This window comes from Palaemon carinicauda, chromosome 1, assembly GCF_036898095.1.
Source record: "Palaemon carinicauda isolate YSFRI2023 chromosome 1, ASM3689809v2, whole genome shotgun sequence".
NCBI lineage: Eukaryota > Metazoa > Arthropoda > Malacostraca > Decapoda > Palaemonidae > Palaemon > Palaemon carinicauda.
The window spans coordinates 314,511,112-314,528,519 of record NC_090725.1 but is presented as its reverse complement, the minus strand read 5'-3'; positions in this window follow the sequence as shown (position 1 = coordinate 314,528,519).

The following is a 17,408-nucleotide window of genomic DNA, read 5'->3' as shown; positions in this document are numbered from 1 at the left end:
AACAGCTGATTAGTAGCCCAAACAGATGATTGGCAGCTCAAAAAGCTGATTGGCCTCCCAAACAGTTGATTGGCAGCCAAAAGAGCAATTGGCCACCCAAAAAGCTGATTGTCAGCCTAAACAGCAGACTGGCAGCTCAATCAGCTGTTTGGCAGCTATAACAGCTGATTGGTAGCCAAAAAAGCTGACTGGCAGCCCTAAAAGCTGATTGGTCGCTCAAACAGCTGATTGGCTGCCCAAAAAGCTGATTGGCTGCCCATGCAGCTAATTGGTAGCCCAAACAGCTGAAAGACCACCCAAACAGCTGATTGGCAGCTTAAACATCTGATTGTCAGCTCAAAAACCTGATAAGCCGCTCAAACAGCTGACTGGCAGCCCAAAAAGCTGATTGGTCGCTCAAACAGCTGATTGGCTGCCCGAAAAGCTGATTATCTGCTCAAACCGCTGATTGGCTGCCCATGCAGCTAATTGGTAGCCCAAACAGCTGATTGACCACCCAAACAGCTGATTGGCTGCCTAAACATCTGATTGTCAGCTCAAAAACCTTTTTAGCAGCTCAAACAGCTGAATGGCTGCCCAAACAGCTGATTGGCAGCTCAAACAGCAGATTTGCCACCAAACAGCTGATTGGCAACCCAAACAGCTGATTGACCACCAAAACAGATGATTGGCCAATCAAGAAGCTGATTATCCACCCAAACAGCTCACTGGCAGCTCAAACAGCTGATTGGCCGACCAAATAGCTGATGAGCAACCTAAACAGCCGATTTTCCAGTCAAACAGCTGATTGGCCGCCTAAACAGCTGATTGGTTGCCCAAACAGCTGATTGGCAGCCCAAACAGCTGATCAGCCGCCCAAACTGGTGATTGGGCACCAAAACAGCTGATTGGCTGCTCAAACAGCTGATTGGTCGCCCAAACAGCTGATTGGCCACCCAAAAAGCTGATTGGTCACCACAACAGCTAATTTTCCGGTCAAACAGCTGATTGGACGCCTTAACAGCTGATTGACAGCTCAAACAGCTGATTGGCTGCCCAAACAGGGAATGGACTGCCAAAAATGCTGATTGGCCGCCCAAACAGCTGATTGGCGGCCAAAAAAGCTGATTGCCAGCCCAAACAGCTGATTAACCGCCCAAACAGCTGATTACCTGCCCAAACAGCTGATTGGCAGACCAAACCGCTTAATGGCCACCCAAACAGCTGATTGGCTGCCTAAACAACTAATTGGCAGCTCAAACAGCTGATCTGTAGCCCAAACAGCTGTTCGGCCGCCCAAACAGCTGATTGGCAGCCAAAAGAGCTTATTGGCAGCAAAAACTGCTGATACGCTGCCCAAACAGCTGATTGGCAACCCAAATTAGCTGATTATCAGCCAAAACAGCTGATTGGCCACCTAAAAAGCTAATTGGCCGCCCAAACAGCTGATTAGCCACCCCAAAAGTGGATTGGCAACCAAAACAGCGACTAGCTGCCAAGACAGCTTTTTGGCAGCCAAAACAGCTGATTGGCAGACCAAGCAGCTGATTGGCCGCCCGAACCGCTGATGGGCAGACCAAACAGCTGATTGGCCACCCAAACAGCTGACTGGCAGTCAAAACAGTGGATTTGTTGCCCAAAGAGCTGATTGGCAGTTCAAACAGCTGATTGGGCAACCAATCCACTGTTTTTACTGCCCAACCAGCTGATTGGTACCCCAAACAGCTGATTGGCCGCCCAAACAGCTGATTGGCAGACCAAATAGCTGATTAGCAGACCAAACAGCTGATTAGCCGCCCGAAAAGATGATTGACCGCCAAAACTGCTGATTGGCCGCTTAAACAGGTGATTGGCACTCCAAATAGCTGATTGGCAACCCAAACAGCTGATTGGCAGCACAAAAAGTTGATTGGCAGCCCAAACAGCTGATTGCCCGCCCAGACAGCTGATTGGCCTCCCAAACTGCGCATTGACTGCCCTAACAGCTGATTGGCCACCCAAACAGCTTATTGGTAACCTAAACAGGTTATTGGCAGCCTAAACAGCTTATTAGCCACCCAAACAGCTGATTGGCTGGTCAAACCGCTGATTGGAAGACAAGAAAGCTGATTAGCAGCTCAAACAATTGATTGGCCTCCCAAACAGCTGATTGGCCGCCTAAACCGCTGTTGGACCGCTCAAACAGCTGATTGGGTGCCCAGACAGCTGATTGCCACCCAAACAGCTATTTGGCTGCCAATACAGCAGATTGACCGTCCAAAAAGGTGATTGGCAGCCCAAAAAACTGATTTGCTGCCCAAACAACTGATTGGCCTCCCAAACAGCTGATTGGCAGCCTAAACAGCTCATTGGTAGTTCTAACAGGTGATTGGCCGCTCAAACAGGTGATTGGCCGCCCAAACAGCTGATTGGCAGCTCAAACAGCTGATTTGCCACCCAATCAGCTGATTAGCCACCCAAACAGCTGATTGGCCACCAAAACAGATGATTGGCAGATCAAGAAGCTGATTATCCGTCCAAACAGCTGACTGGCTGCTCAAAATGCTGATTGGCCGAACAATTTGCTGATTAGCAACCTGAACAGCTGATTTTCCGGTCAAACAGCTGATTGGCCGCCTAAACAGCTGATTGGTTGCCCAAACAGCTGATTGGCCGCCCAAACAGCTGATCAGCCGCCCAAACTGGTGATTGGGCACCGAAACAGCTGATTGGCTGCTCAAACAGCGGATTGGTCGCCCAAACAGCTGATTGGCCACCAAAAAAGCTGATTTGTCACCCAAACAGCTAATTTTCCGGTCAAACAGCTGATTGGACGCCTTCACAGCTGATTGACAGCTCAAACAGCTGATTGGCTGCCCAAACAGGGAATTGACTGCCAAAAATGCTGATTGGCCGCCCAAACAGCTGATTGGCGGCCAAAAAAGCTGATTGCCAGCCCAAACAGCTGATTAACCACCCAAACAGCTGATTACCTGCCCAAACAGCTGATTGGCAGACCAAACCGCTTATTGGCCACCCAAACAGCTGATTGGCAGCCTAAACAACTAATTTGCAGCTCAAACAGCTGATCTGTAGCCCAAACAGCTGTTTGGCCGCCCAAACAGCTGATTGGCAGCCAAAAGAGCTTATTGGCAGCAAAAACAGCTGATACGATGCCCAAACAGCTGATTGGCAACCCAAATTACCAAATTATCAGCCAAAACAGCTGATTGGCCACCCAAAAAGCTAATTAGCCGCCCAAACAGCTGATTGGCCACCCCAAAAGGGGATTGGCAACCAAAACAGCGACTGGCTGCCAAGACAGCTTTTTAGCAGCCAAAACAGCTGACCGGCAGTTAAAAAAGCTGATTGGCCGCCCAAACAGCTGATTGGCTGCCCAAATCGCTGATTGGCAGCTCAGACAGAAGACTGGCAGCCTAAACAGCTGATTGGCACACCAAGCAGCTGATTGGCCACCTGAACAGCTGATTGGCAGACCAAACAGCTGATTGGCCGCCCAAACAGCTGATTGGCAGTCAAAACAGTGGATTTGTTGCCCAAAGAGCTGATTGGCAGTTCAAACAGCTGATTGGGCAACCAATCCACTGTTTTTACTGCCCAACCAGCTGATTGGTACCCCAAACAGCTGATTGGCCGCCCAAACAGCTGATTGGCAGACCAAATAGCTGATTAGCAGACCAAACAGCTGATTAGCCGTCCAAAAAGATGATTGACCGCCAAAACTGCTGATTGGCCGCTTAAACAGGTGATTGGCACTCCAAACAGCTGATTGGCAACCCAAAAAGCTGATTGGCAGCACAAAAAGTTGATTGGCAGCCCAAACACCTGATTGCCCGCCCAGAGAGCTGATTAGCCGCCCAAACTGCGCATTGACCGCCCTAACAGCTGATTGGCCACCCAAACAGCTTATTGGTAACCTAAACAGATTATTGGCAGCCTAAACAGCTGATTAGCCACCCAAACAGCTGATGGCCGGTCAAACTGCTAATAGGAAGACAAGAAAGCTGATTAGCAGCTCTAACAATTGATTTGGCTGCCCAAATCGCTGATTGGCAGCTCAGACAGCAGATTGGCAGCCTAAACAGCTGATTGGCAGACCAAGCAGCTGATTGGCCACCCGAACAGCTGATTGGCCGCCCATACAGCTGATTGGCAACCCAAATTAGCTGATTCTCAGCCAAAACAGCTGATTGGCCACCCAAAAAGCTAATTGGCCGCCCAAACAGCTGATTTGCCACCCCAAAAGTGGATTGGCAACCAAAACAGCGACTGGCTGCCAAGACAGCTTTTTGGCAGCCATAACAGCTGATCGGCAGTCAAAAAAGCTGATTGGCCGCCCAAACAGCTGATTGGCTGCCCAAATCGCTGATTGGCAGCTCAGACAGCAGATTGGCAGCCCAAACAGCTAATTGCCCGCCCAGACGGCTGATTGGCCGCCCAAACTGCACATTGACCGCCCTAACAGCTGATTGGCCACCCAAACAGCTTATTGGTAACCTGAACAGCTTATTGGCACCCTGAACAGCTGATTAGCCACCCAAACAGCTGATTGGCCGGTCAAACCGCTGATAGGAAGACAAGAAAGCTGATTAGCAGCTCAAACAATTGATTGGCCTCCCAAACAGCTGATTGGCAGCCTAAACAGCTGATGGACCGCTCAAACAGCTGATTGGGAGCCCAGACAGCTGATTGGCAGCCAAAACAGCTGATTGGCTGCCCAAAACGGCTGAGGGGCCGCCCAAACAGCTTATTGGCAGCCCAAATAGCTGATTGACTGCCCAAACAGCTGATAAGCAGTCAAAAAGCTGATTGGCCGCCCAAACAGCTGATTGGCCAACCAAACAGCTGATTGGCCGCCCAAACAGCTGATTGGCCGCCCAAACAGCTGATTGGCCGCTCAAATACGTGATTAGTTGCCAAACAGCTGAGTGGCCTTTCCAAAAAGCTGATTGGCTGCTCAAATGGCTGATTGGCTGCTCAAACAGCTGATTGGCAGCCCAAACAGCTGATTGGCAGCCCAAACAGTTGATTGGCCACCCAAACAGCTAATTGGCAACCAAAACAGCTGATTGACAGTCTAAAGGGCTGATTGGCAGCTTAAACAGCTGATTGGCCACCCATAGAGCTGATTGGCCACCCAAAAGATTATTAAAAGCCCAAACAGCTGAATGGCAGCCTAAACCACTGATTGGCCACCCGAACAGCTGATTGGCCTCCCAAACAGCTGATTAGTAGCCCAAACAGATGATTGGCAGCTCAAAAAGCTGATTGGCCTCCCAAACAGTTGATTGGCAGCCAAAACAGCAATTGGCCACCCAAAAAGCTGATTGTCAGCCTAAACAGCAGACTGGCAGCTCAATCAGCTGTTTGGCAGCTATAACAGCTGATTGGTAGCCAAAAAAGCTGACTGGCAGCCCTAAAAGCTGATTGGTCGCTCAAACAGCTGATTGGCTGCCCAAAAAGCTGATTGGCTGCCCATGCAGCTAATTGGATAGCCCAAACAGCTGAAAGACCACCCAAACAGCTGATTGGCAGCCTAAACATCTGATTGTCAGCTCAAAAACCTGATAAGCCGCTCAAACAGCTGACTGGCAGCCCAAAAAGCTGATTGGTCGCTCAAACAGCTGATTGGCTGCCCGAAAAGCTGATTATCTGCTCAAACAGCTGATTGGCTGCCCATGCAGCTAATTGGTAGCCCAAACAGCTGATTGACCACCCAAACAGCTGATTGGCTGCCTAAACATCTGATTGTCAGCTCAAAAACCTTTTTAGCCGCTCAAACAGCTGAATGGCTGCCCAAACAGCTGATTGGCAGCTCAAACAGCAGATTTGCCACCAAACAGCTGATTGGCACCCAAACAGCTGATTGACCACCAAAACAGATGATTGGCCAATCAAGAAGCTGATTATCCACCCAAACAGCTCACTGGCAGCTCAAACAGCTGATTGGCCGACCAAATAGCTGATGAGCAACCTAAACAGCCGATTTTCCGGTCAAACAGCTGATTGGCCGCCCAAACAGCTGATTGGTTGCTCAAACAGCTGATTGGCCGCCCAAACAGCTGATCAGCCGCCCAAACTGGTGATTGGGCACCAAAACAGCTGATTGGCTGCTCAAACAGCTGATTGGTCGCCCAAACAGCTGATTGGCCACCCAAAAAGCTGATTGGTCACCACAACAGCTAATTTTCCGGTCAAACAGCTGATTGGACGCCTTAACAGCTGATTGACAGCTCAAACAGCTGATTGGCTGCCCAAACAGGGAATGGACTGCCAAAAATGCTGATTGGCCGCCCAAACAGCTGATTGGCGGCCAAAAAAGCTGATTGCCAGCCCAAACAGCTGATTAACCGCCCAAACAGCTGATTACCTGCCCAAACAGCTGATTGGCAGACCAAACCGCTTAATGGCCACCCAAACAGCTGATTGGCAGCCTAAACAACTAATTGGCAGCTCAAAGAGCTGATCTGTAGCCCAAACAGCTGTTCGGCGCCCAAACAGCTGATTGGCAGCCAAAAGAGCTTATTGGCAGCAAAAACTACTGATACGCTGCCCAAACAGCTGATTGGCAACCCAAATTAGCTGATTATCAGCCAAAACAGCTGATTGGCCACCTAAAAAGCTAATTGGCCGCCCAAACAGCTGATTAGCCACCCCAAAAGTGGATTGGCAACCAAAACAGCGACTAGCTGCCAAGACAGCTTTTTGGCAGCCAAAACAGCTGATTGGCAGACCAAGCAGCTGATTGGCAGACCAAGCAGCTGATTGGCGCCCGAACAGCTGATTGGCAGACCAAACAGCTGATTGGCCACCCAAACAGCTGATTGGCAGTCAAAACAGTGGATTTGTTGCCCAAAGAGCTGATTGGCAGTTCAAACAGCTGATTGGGCAACCAATCCACTGTTTTTACTGCCCAACCAGCTGATTGGTACCCCAAACAGCTGATTGGCCGCCCAAACAGCTGATTGGCAGACCAAATAGCTGATTAGCAGACCAAACAGCTGATTAGCCGCCCAAAAGATGATTGACCGCCAAAACTGCTGATTGGCCGCTTAAACAGGTGATTGGCACTCCAAACAGCTGATTGGCAAACCAAACAGCTGATTGGCAGCACAAAAAGTTGATTGGCAGCCCAAACAGCTGATTGCCCGCCCAGACAGCTGAATGCCTCCCAAACTGCGCATTGACTGCCCTAACAGCTGATTGGCCACCCAAACAGCTTATTGGTAACCTAAACAGGTTATTGGCAGCCTAAACAGCTGATTAGCCACCCAAACAGCTGATTGGCTGGTCAAACCGCTGATTGGAAGACAAGAAAGCTGATTAGCAGCTCAAACAATTGATTGGCCTCCCAAACAGCTGATTGGCCGCCTAAACAGCTGTTGGACCGCTCAAACAGCTGATTGGGTGCCCAGACAGCTGATTGCCACCCAAACAGCTATTTGGCTGCCAATACAGCAGATTGACCGTCCAAAAAGGTGATTGGCAGCCCAAAAACTGATTTGCTGCCCAAACAACTGATTGGCCTCCCAAACAGCTGATTGGCAGCCTAAACAGCTCATTGGTAGTTCAAACAGGTGATTGGCCGCTCAAACAGGTGATTGGCCGCCCAAACAGCTGATTGGCAGCTCAAACAGCTGATTTGCCACCCAAACAGCTGATTAGCCACCCAAACAGCTGATTGGCCACCAAAACAGATGATTGGCAGATCAAGAAGCTGATTATCCGGCCAAACAGCTGACTGGCTGCTCAAAAAGCTGATTGGCCGAACAAATAGCTGATTAGCAACCTAAACAGCTGATTTTCCGGTCAAACAGCTGATTGGCCGCCTAAACAGCTGATTGGTTGCCCAAACAGCTGATTGGCCGCCCAAACAGCTGATCAGCCGCCCAAACTGGTGATTGGGCACCGAAACAGCTGATTGGCTGCTCAAACAGCTGATTGGTCGCCCAAACAGCTGATTGGCCACCAAAAAAGCTGATTTGTCACCCAAACAGCTAATTTTCCGGTCAAACAGCTGATTGGACGCCTTCACAGCTGATTGACAGCTCAAACAGCTGATTGGCTGCCCAAACAGGGAATTGACTGCCAAAAATGCTGATTGGCCGCCCAAACAGCTGATTGGCGGCCAAAAAAGCTGATTGCCATCCCAAACAGCTGATTAACCGCCCAAACAGCTGATTACCTGCCCAAACAGCTGATTGGCAGACCAAACCGCTTATTGGCCACCCAAACAGCTGATTGGCAGCCTAAACAACTAATTGGCAGCTCAAACAGCTGATCTGTAGCCCAAACAGCTGTTTGGCCGCCCAAACAGCTGTTTGGCCGCCCAAACAGCTGATTGGCAGCCAAAAGAGCTTATTGGCAGCAAAAACAGCTGATACGCTGCCCAAACAGCTGATTGGTAACCCAAATTACCAAATTATCAGCCAAAACAGCTGATTGGCCACCCAAAAAGCTAATTGGCCGCCTAAACAGCTGATTGGCCACCCCAAAAGGGGATTGGCAACCAAAACAGCACTGGCTGCCAAGACAGCTTTTTGGCAGCCAAAACAGCTGACCGGCAGTCAAAAGCTGATTGGCCGCCCAAACAGCTGATTGGCTGCCCAAATCGCTGATTGGCAGCTCAGACAGCAGACTGGCAGCCTAAACAGCTGATTGGCACACCAAGCAGCTGATTGGCCACCTGAACCGCTGATTGGCAGACCAAAAAGCTGATTGGCCGCCCAAACAGCTGATTGGCAGTCAAAACAGTGGATTTGTTGCCCAAAGAGCTGATTGGCAGTTCAAACAGCTGATTGGGCAACTAATCCACTGTTTTTACTGCCCAACCAGCTGATTGGTACCCCAAACAGCTGATTGGCCGCCCAAACAGCTGATTGGCAGACCAAATCGCTGATTAGCAGACCAAACAGCTGATTAGCCGTCCAAAAAGATGATTGACCGCCAAAACTGCTGATTGGCCGCTTAAACAGTGATTGGCACTCCAAACAGCTGATTGGCAACCCAAACAGCTGATTGGCAGCACAAAAAGTTGATTGGCAGCCCAAACACCTGATTGCCCGCCCAGAGAGCTGATTAACCGCCCAAACTGCGCATTGACCGCCCTAACAGCTGATTGGCCACCCAAACAGCTTATTGGTAACCTAAACAGATTATTGGCAGCCTAAACAGCTGATTAGCCACCCAAACAGCTGATGGCCGGTCAAACTGCTGATAGGAAGACAAGAAAGCTGATTAGCAGCTCTAACAATTGATTGGCCTCCCAAACAGCTGATTGGCAGCCTAAACAGCTGATGGACCGCTCAAACAGCTGATTGGGTGCCCAGAGAGCTGATTGGCAGCCAAAACAGCTGATTGGCTGCCCAAAACGGCTGAGGGGCCGCCCAAACAGCTTATTGGCAGCCAAAATAGCTGATTGACTGCCCAAAAAGCTGATAAGCAGTCAAACAGCTGATTGGCCGCCCAAACAGCTGATTGGCCACCCAAACAGCTGATTGGCCGCCCAAACAGTTGATTGGCCGCCCAAACAGCTGATTGACCGCTCAAATACGTGATCAGTTGCCAAACAGCTGACTGGCCTTTCCAAAAAGCTGATTGGCTGCTCAAATGGCTGATTGGCTGCCCAAACAGCTGATAGACAGCCCAAACAGCTGATTGGCAGCCCAAACAGTTGATTGGCCACCCAAACAGATGATTGGCCAATCAAGAAGCTGATTATCCACCCAAACAGCTCACTGGCAGCTCAAACAGCTGATTGGCCGACCAAATAGCTGATGAGCAACCTAAACAGCCGATTTTCCGGTCAAACAGCTGATTGGCCGCCCAAACAGCTGATTGGTTGCTCAAACAGCTGATTGGCCGCCCAAACAGCTGATCAGCCGCCCAAACTGGTGATTGGGCACCAAAACAGCTGATTGGCTGCTCAAACAGCTGATTGGTCGCCCAAACAGCTGATTGGCCACCCAAAAAGCTGATTGGTCACCACAACAGCTAATTTTCCGGTCAAACAGCTGATTGGACGCCTTAACAGCTGATTGACAGCTCAAACAGCTGATTGGCTGCCCAAACAGGGAATGGACTGCCAAAAATGCTGATTGGCCGCCCAAACAGCTGATTGGCGGCCAAAAAAGCTGATTGCCAGCCCAAACAGCTGATTAACCGCCCAAACAGCTGATTACCTGCCCAAACAGCTGATTGGCAGACCAAACCGCTTAATGGCCACCCAAACAGCTGATTGGCAGCCTAAACAACTAATTGGCAGCTCAAAGAGCTGATCTGTAGCCCAAACAGCTGTTCGGCCGCCCAAACAGCTGATTGGCAGCCAAAAGAGCTTATTGGCAGCAAAAACTACTGATACGCTGCCCAAACAGCTGATTGGCAACCCAAATTAGCTGATTATCAGCCAAAACAGCTGATTGGCCACCTAAAAAGCTAATTGGCCGCCCAAACAGCTGATTAGCCACCCCAAAAGTGGATTGGCAACCAAAACAGCGACTAGCTGCCAAGACAGCTTTTTGGCAGCCAAAACAGCTGATTGGCAGACCAAGCAGCTGATTGGCAGACCAAGCAGCTGATTGGCTGCCCGAACAGCTGATTGGCAGACCAAACAGCTGATTGGCCACCCAAACAGCTGATTGGCAGTCAAAACAGTGGATTTGTTGCCCAAAGAGCTGATTGGCAGTTCAAACAGCTGATTGGGCAACCAATCCACTGTTTTTACTGCCCAACCAGCTGATTGGTACCCCAAACAGCTGATTGGCCGCCCAAACAGCTGATTGGCAGACCAAATAGCTGATTAGCAGACCAAACAGCTGATTAGCCGCCCAAAAGATGATTGACCGCCAAAACTGCTGATTGGCCGCTTAAACAGGTGATTGGCACTCCAAACAGCTGATTGGCAAACCAAACAGCTGATTGGCAGCACAAAAAGTTGATTGGCAGCCCAAACAGCTGATTGCCCGCCCAGACAGCTGAATGCCTCCCAAACTGCGCATTGACCGCCCTAACAGCTGATTGGCCACCCAAACAGCTTATTGGTAACCTAAACAGGTTATTGGCAGCCTAAACAGCTGATTAGCCACCCAAACAGCTGATTGGCTGGTCAAACCGCTGATTGGAAGACAAGAAAGCTGATTAGCAGCTCAAACAATTGATTGGCCTCCCAAACAGCTGATTGGCCGCCTAAACAGCTGTTGGACCGCTCAAACAGCTGATTGGGTGCCCAGACAGCTGATTGCCACCCAAACAGCTATTTGGCTGCCAATACAGCAGATTGACCGTCCAAAAAGGTGATTGGCAGCCCAAAAACTGATTTGCTGCCCAAACAACTGATTGGCCTCCCAAACAGCTGATTGGCAGCCTAAACAGCTCATTGGTAGTTCAAACAGGTGATTGGCCGCTCAAACAGGTGATTGGCCGCCCAAACAGCTGATTGGCAGCTCAAACAGCTGATTTGCCACCCAAACAGCTGATTAGCCACCCAAACAGCTGATTGGCCACCAAAACAGATGATTGGCAGATCAAGAAGCTGATTATCCGGCCAAACAGCTGACTGGCTGCTCAAAAAGCTGATTGGCCGAACAAATAGCTGATTAGCAACCTAAACAGCTGATTTTCCGGTCAAACAGCTGATTGGCCGCCTAAACAGCTGATTGGTTGCCCAAACAGCTGATTGGCCGCCCAAACAGCTGATCAGCCGCCCAAACTGGTGATTGGGCACCGAAACAGCTGATTGGCTGCTCAAACAGCTGATTGGTCGCCCAAACAGCTGATTGGCCACCAAAAAAGCTGATTTGTCACCCAAACAGCTAATTTTCCGGTCAAACAGCTGATTGGACGCCTTCACAGCTGATTGACAGCTCAAACAGCTGATTGGCTGCCCAAACAGGGAATTGACTGCCAAAAATGCTGATTGGCCGCCCAAACAGCTGATTGGCGGCCAAAAAAGCTGATTGCCATCCCAAACAGCTGATTAACCGCCCAAACAGCTGATTACCTGCCCAAACAGCTGATTGGCAGACCAAACCGCTTATTGGCCACCCAAACAGCTGATTGGCAGCCTAAACAACTAATTGGCAGCTCAAACAGCTGATCTGTAGCCCAAACAGCTGTTTGGCCGCCCAAACAGCTGTTTGGCCGCCCAAACAGCTGATTGGCAGCCAAAAGAGCTTATTGGCAGCAAAAACAGCTGATACGCTGCCCAAACAGCTGATTGGTAACCCAAATTACCAAATTATCAGCCAAAACAGCTGATTGGCCACCCAAAAAGCTAATTGGCCGCCCAAACAGCTGATTGGCCACCCCAAAAGGGGATTGGCAACCAAAACAGCGACTGGCTGCCAAGACAGCTTTTTGGCAGCCAAAACAGCTGACCGGCAGTCAAAAAAGCTGATTGGCCGCCCAAACAGCTGATTGGCTGCCCAAATCGCTGATTGGCAGCTCAGACAGCAGACTGGCAGCCTAAACAGCTGATTGGCACACCAAGCAGCTGATTGGCCACCTGAACCGCTGATTGGCAGACCAAACAGCTGATTGGCCGCCCAAACAGCTGATTGGCAGTCAAAACAGTGGATTTGTTGCCCAAAGAGCTGATTGGCAGTTCAAACAGCTGATTGGGCAACCAATCCACTGTTTTTACTGCCCAACCAGCTGATTGGTACCCCAAACAGCTGATTGGCCGCCCAAACAGCTGATTGGCAGACCAAATCGCTGATTAGCAGACCAAACAGCTGATTAGCCGTCCAAAAAGATGATTGACCGCCAAAACTGCTGATTGGCCGCTTAAACAGGTGATTGGCACTCCAAACAGCTGATTGGCAACCCAAACAGCTGATTGGCAGCACAAAAAGTTGATTGGCAGCCCAAACACCTGATTGCCCGCCCAGAGAGCTGATTAACCGCCCAAACTGCGCATTGACCGCCCTAACAGCTGATTGGCCACCCAAACAGCTTATTGGTAACCTAAACAGATTATTGGCAGCCTAAACAGCTGATTAGCCACCCAAACAGCTGATGGCCGGTCAAACTGCTGATAGGAAGACAAGAAAGCTGATTAGCAGCTCTAACAATTGATTGGCCTCCCAAACAGCTGATTGGCAGCCTAAACAGCTGATGGACCGCTCAAACAGCTGATTGGGTGCCCAGAGAGCTGATTGGCAGCCAAAACAGCTGATTGGCTGCCCAAAACGGCTGAGGGGCCGCCCAAACAGCTTATTGGCAGCCAAAATAGCTGATTGACTGCCCAAAAAGCTGATAAGCAGTCAAACAGCTGATTGGCCGCCCAAACAGCTGATTGGCCACCCAAACAGCTGATTGGCCGCCCAAACAGCTGATTGGCCGCCCAAACAGCTGATTGACCGCTCAAATACGTGATCAGTTGCCAAACAGCTGACTGGCCTTTCCAAAAAGCTGATTGGCTGCTCAAATGGCTGATTGGCTGCCCAAACAGCTGATAGACAGCCCAAACAGCTGATTGGCAGCCCAAACAGTTGATTGGCCACCCAAACAGCTAATTGGCAGCCAAAAAAGCTGATTGACAGTCTAAAGGGCTGATTGGCAGCTTAAACAGCTGATTGGCCACCCATAGAGCTGATTGGCCACCCAAACAGATTATTAAAAGCCCAAACAGCTGATTGGCAGCCTAAACCACTGATTGGCCACCCGAACAGCTGATTGGCCGCCCAAACAGCTGATTAGTAACCCAAACAGATGATTGGCTGCTCAAACAGCTGATTGGCCTCCCAAACAGTTGATTGGCAGCCAAAAGAGCAATTGGCCACCCAAAAAGCTGATTGTCAGCCTAAACAGCGGACTGTCAGCTCAATCAGCTGTTTGGCCGCTATAACAGCTGATTGGTAGCCAAAAAAGCTGACTGGCAGCCCTAAAAGCTGATTGGTCGCTCAAACAGCTGATTGGCTGCCCAAAAAGCTGATTGGCTGCCCATGCAGCTAATTGGTAGCCCAAACAGCTGAAAGACCACCCAAACAGCTGATTGGCAGCCTAAACATCTGATTGTCAGCTCAAAAACCTGATAAGCCGCTCAAACAGCTGACTGGCAGCCCAAAAAGCTGATTGGTCGCTCAAACAGCTGATTGGCTGCCCAAAAAGCTGATTATCTGCTCAAACAGCTGATTGGCTGCCCATGCAGCTAATTGGTAGCCCAAACAGCTGATTGACCACCCAAACAGCTGATTGGCTGCCTAAACATCTGATTGTCAGCTCAAAAACCTTTTTAGCCGCTCAAACAGCTGAATGGCTACCCAAACAGCTGATTGGCAGCTCAAACAGCAGATTTGCCACCCAAACAGCTGATTGGCCACCCAAACAGCTGATTGACCACCAAAACAGATGATTGGCCACTCAAGAAGCTGATTATCCACCCAAACAGCTCACTGGCAGCTCAAACAGCTGATTGGCCGACCAAATAGCTGATGAGCAACCTAAAAATCCCATTTTCCGGTCAAACAGCTGATTGGCCGCCTAAACAGCTGATTGGTTGCCCAAACAGCTGATTGGCCGCCCAAACAGCCGATCAGCCGCCCAAACTGGTGATTGGGCACCAAAACAGCTGATTGGCTGCTCAAACAGCTGATTGGTCGCCCAAACAGCTGATTGGCCACCCAAAAAGCTGATTGGTCACCCAAACAGCTAAGTTTCCGGTCAAACAGCTGATTGGACGCCTTCACAGCTGATTGACAGCTCAAACAGCTGATTGGCTGCCCAAACAGGGAATTGACTGCCAAAAATGATGATTGGCCGCCAAACAGCTGATTGGCGGCCAAAAAAGCTGATTGCAAGCCCAAACAGCTGATTAACCGCCCAAACAGCTGATTACCTGCCCAAACAGCTGATTGGCAGACCAAACCGCTTATTGGCCACCCAAACAGCTGATTGGCAGCCTAAACAACTAATTGGCAGCTCAAACATATGATATGTAGCCCAAACAGCTTTTTGGCTGCCCAAACAGCTGATTGGCAGCCAAAAGAGCTTATTGGCAGCAAAAACAGCTGATACGCTGCCCAAACAGCTGATTGGCAACCCATATTAGCTGATTATCAGCCAAAACAGCTGATTGGCCACCCAAAAAGCTAATTGGCCGCCCAAACAGCTGATTGGCCACCCCAAAAGTGGATTGGCAACCAAAACAGCGACTGGCTGCCAAGACAGCTTTTTGGCAGCCAAAACAGCTGATTGGCAGACCAAGCAGCTGATTGGCCGCCCGAACAGCTGATTGGCAGACCAAACGCTGATTGGCCACCCAAATAGCTGATTGGCAGTCAAAACAGTGGATTTGTTGCCCAAAGAGCTGATTGGCAGTTCAAACAGCTGATTGGGCAATCAATCCACTGTTTTTACTGCCCAACCAGGTGATTGGTACCCCAAACAGCTGATTGGCCGCCCAAACAGCTGATTAGCAGACCAAATAGCTGATTAGCAGACCAAACAGCTGATTGGCCGCCCAAACAGCTGATTGACCGCTCAAAACGTGATCAGTTGCCAAACAGCTGACTGGCCTTTCCAAAAAGCTGATTGGCTGCTCAAATGGCTGATTGGCTGCCCAAACAGCTGATAGACAGCCCAAACAGCTGATTGGCAGCCCAAACAGTTGATTGGCCACCCAAACAGCTAATTGGCAGCCAAAAAAGCTGATTGACAGTCTAAAGGGCTGATTGGCAGCTTAAACAGCTGATTGGCCACCCATAGAGCTGATTGGCCACCCAAACAGATTATTAAAAGCCCAAACAGCTGATTGGCAGCCTAAACCACTGATTGGCCACCCGAACAGCTGATTGGCCGCCCAAACAGCTGATTAGTAACCCAAACAGATGATTGGCTGCTCAAACAGCTAATTGGCCTCCCAAACAGTTGATTGGCAGCCAAAAGAGCAATTGGCCACCCAAAAAGCTGATTGTCAGCCTAAACAGCGGACTGTCAGCTCAATCAGCTGTTTGGCAGCTATAACAGCTGATTGGTAGCCAAAAAAGCTGACTGGCAGCCCTAAAAGCTGATTGGTCGCTCAAACAGCTGATTGGCTGCCCAAAAAGCTGATTGGCTGCCCATGCAGCTAATTGGTAGCCCAAACAGCTGAAAGACCACCCAAACAGCTGATTTTCAGCCTAAACATCTGATTGTCAGCTCAAAAACCTGATAAGCCGCTCAAACAGCTGACTGGCAGCCAAAAAAGCTGATTGGTCACTCAAACAGCTGATTGGCTGCCCAAAAAGCTGATTATCTGCTCAAACAGCTGATTGGCTGCCCATGCAGCTAATTGGTAGCCCAAACAGCTGATTGACCACCCAAACAGCTGATAGGCTGCCTAAACATCTGATTGTCAGCTCAAAAACCTGATAAGCCGCTCAAACAGCTGACTGGCAGCCAAAAAAGCTGATTGGTCACTCAAACAGCTGATTGGCTGCCCAAAAAGCTGATTATCTGCTCAAACAGCTGATTGGCTGCCCATGCAGCTAATTGGTAGCCCAAACAGCTGAATGGCTACCCAAACAGCTGATTGGCAGCTCAAACAGCAGATTTGCCACCCAAACAGCTGATTGGCCACCCAAACAGCTGATTGACCACCAAAACAGATGATTGGCCACTCAAGAAGCTGATTATCCACCCAAACAGCTCACTGGCAGCTCAAACAGCTGATTGGCCGACCAAATAGCTGATGAGCAACCTAAAAAGCCGATTTTCCGGTCAAACAGCTGATTGGCCGCCTAAACAGCTGATTGGTTGCCCAAACAGCTGATTGGCCGCCCAAACAGCCGATCAGCCGCCCAAACTGGTGATTGGGCACCAAAACAGCTGATTGGCTGCTCAAACAGCTGATTGGTCGCCCAAACAGCTGATTGGCCACCCAAAAAGCTGATTGGTCACCCAAACAGCTAAGTTTCCGGTCAAACAGCTGATTGGACGCCTTCACAGCTGATTGACAGCTCAAACAGCTGATTGGCTGCCCAAACAGGGAATTGACTGCCAAGAATGATGATTGGCCGCCCAAACAGCTGATTGGCGGCCAAAAAAGCTGATTGCAAGCCCAAACAGCTGATTACCCGCCCAAACAGCTGATTACCTGCCCAAACAGCTGATTGGCAGACCAAACCGCTTATTGGCCACCCAAACAGCTGATTGGCAGCCTAAACAACTAATTGGCAGCTCAAACATATGATATGTAGCCCAAACAGCTGTTTGGCTGCCCAAACAGCTGATTGGTAGCCAATAGAGCTTATTGGCAGCAAAAACAGCTGATACGCTGCCCAAACAGCTGATTGGCAACTCATATTAGCTGATTATCAGCCAAAACAAACTGATTGGCCACCCAAACAGCTGATTGACCACCAAAACAGATGATTGGCCAATCAAGAAGCTGATTATCCACCCAAACAGCTCACTGGCAGCTCAAACAGCTGATTGGCCGACCAAATAGC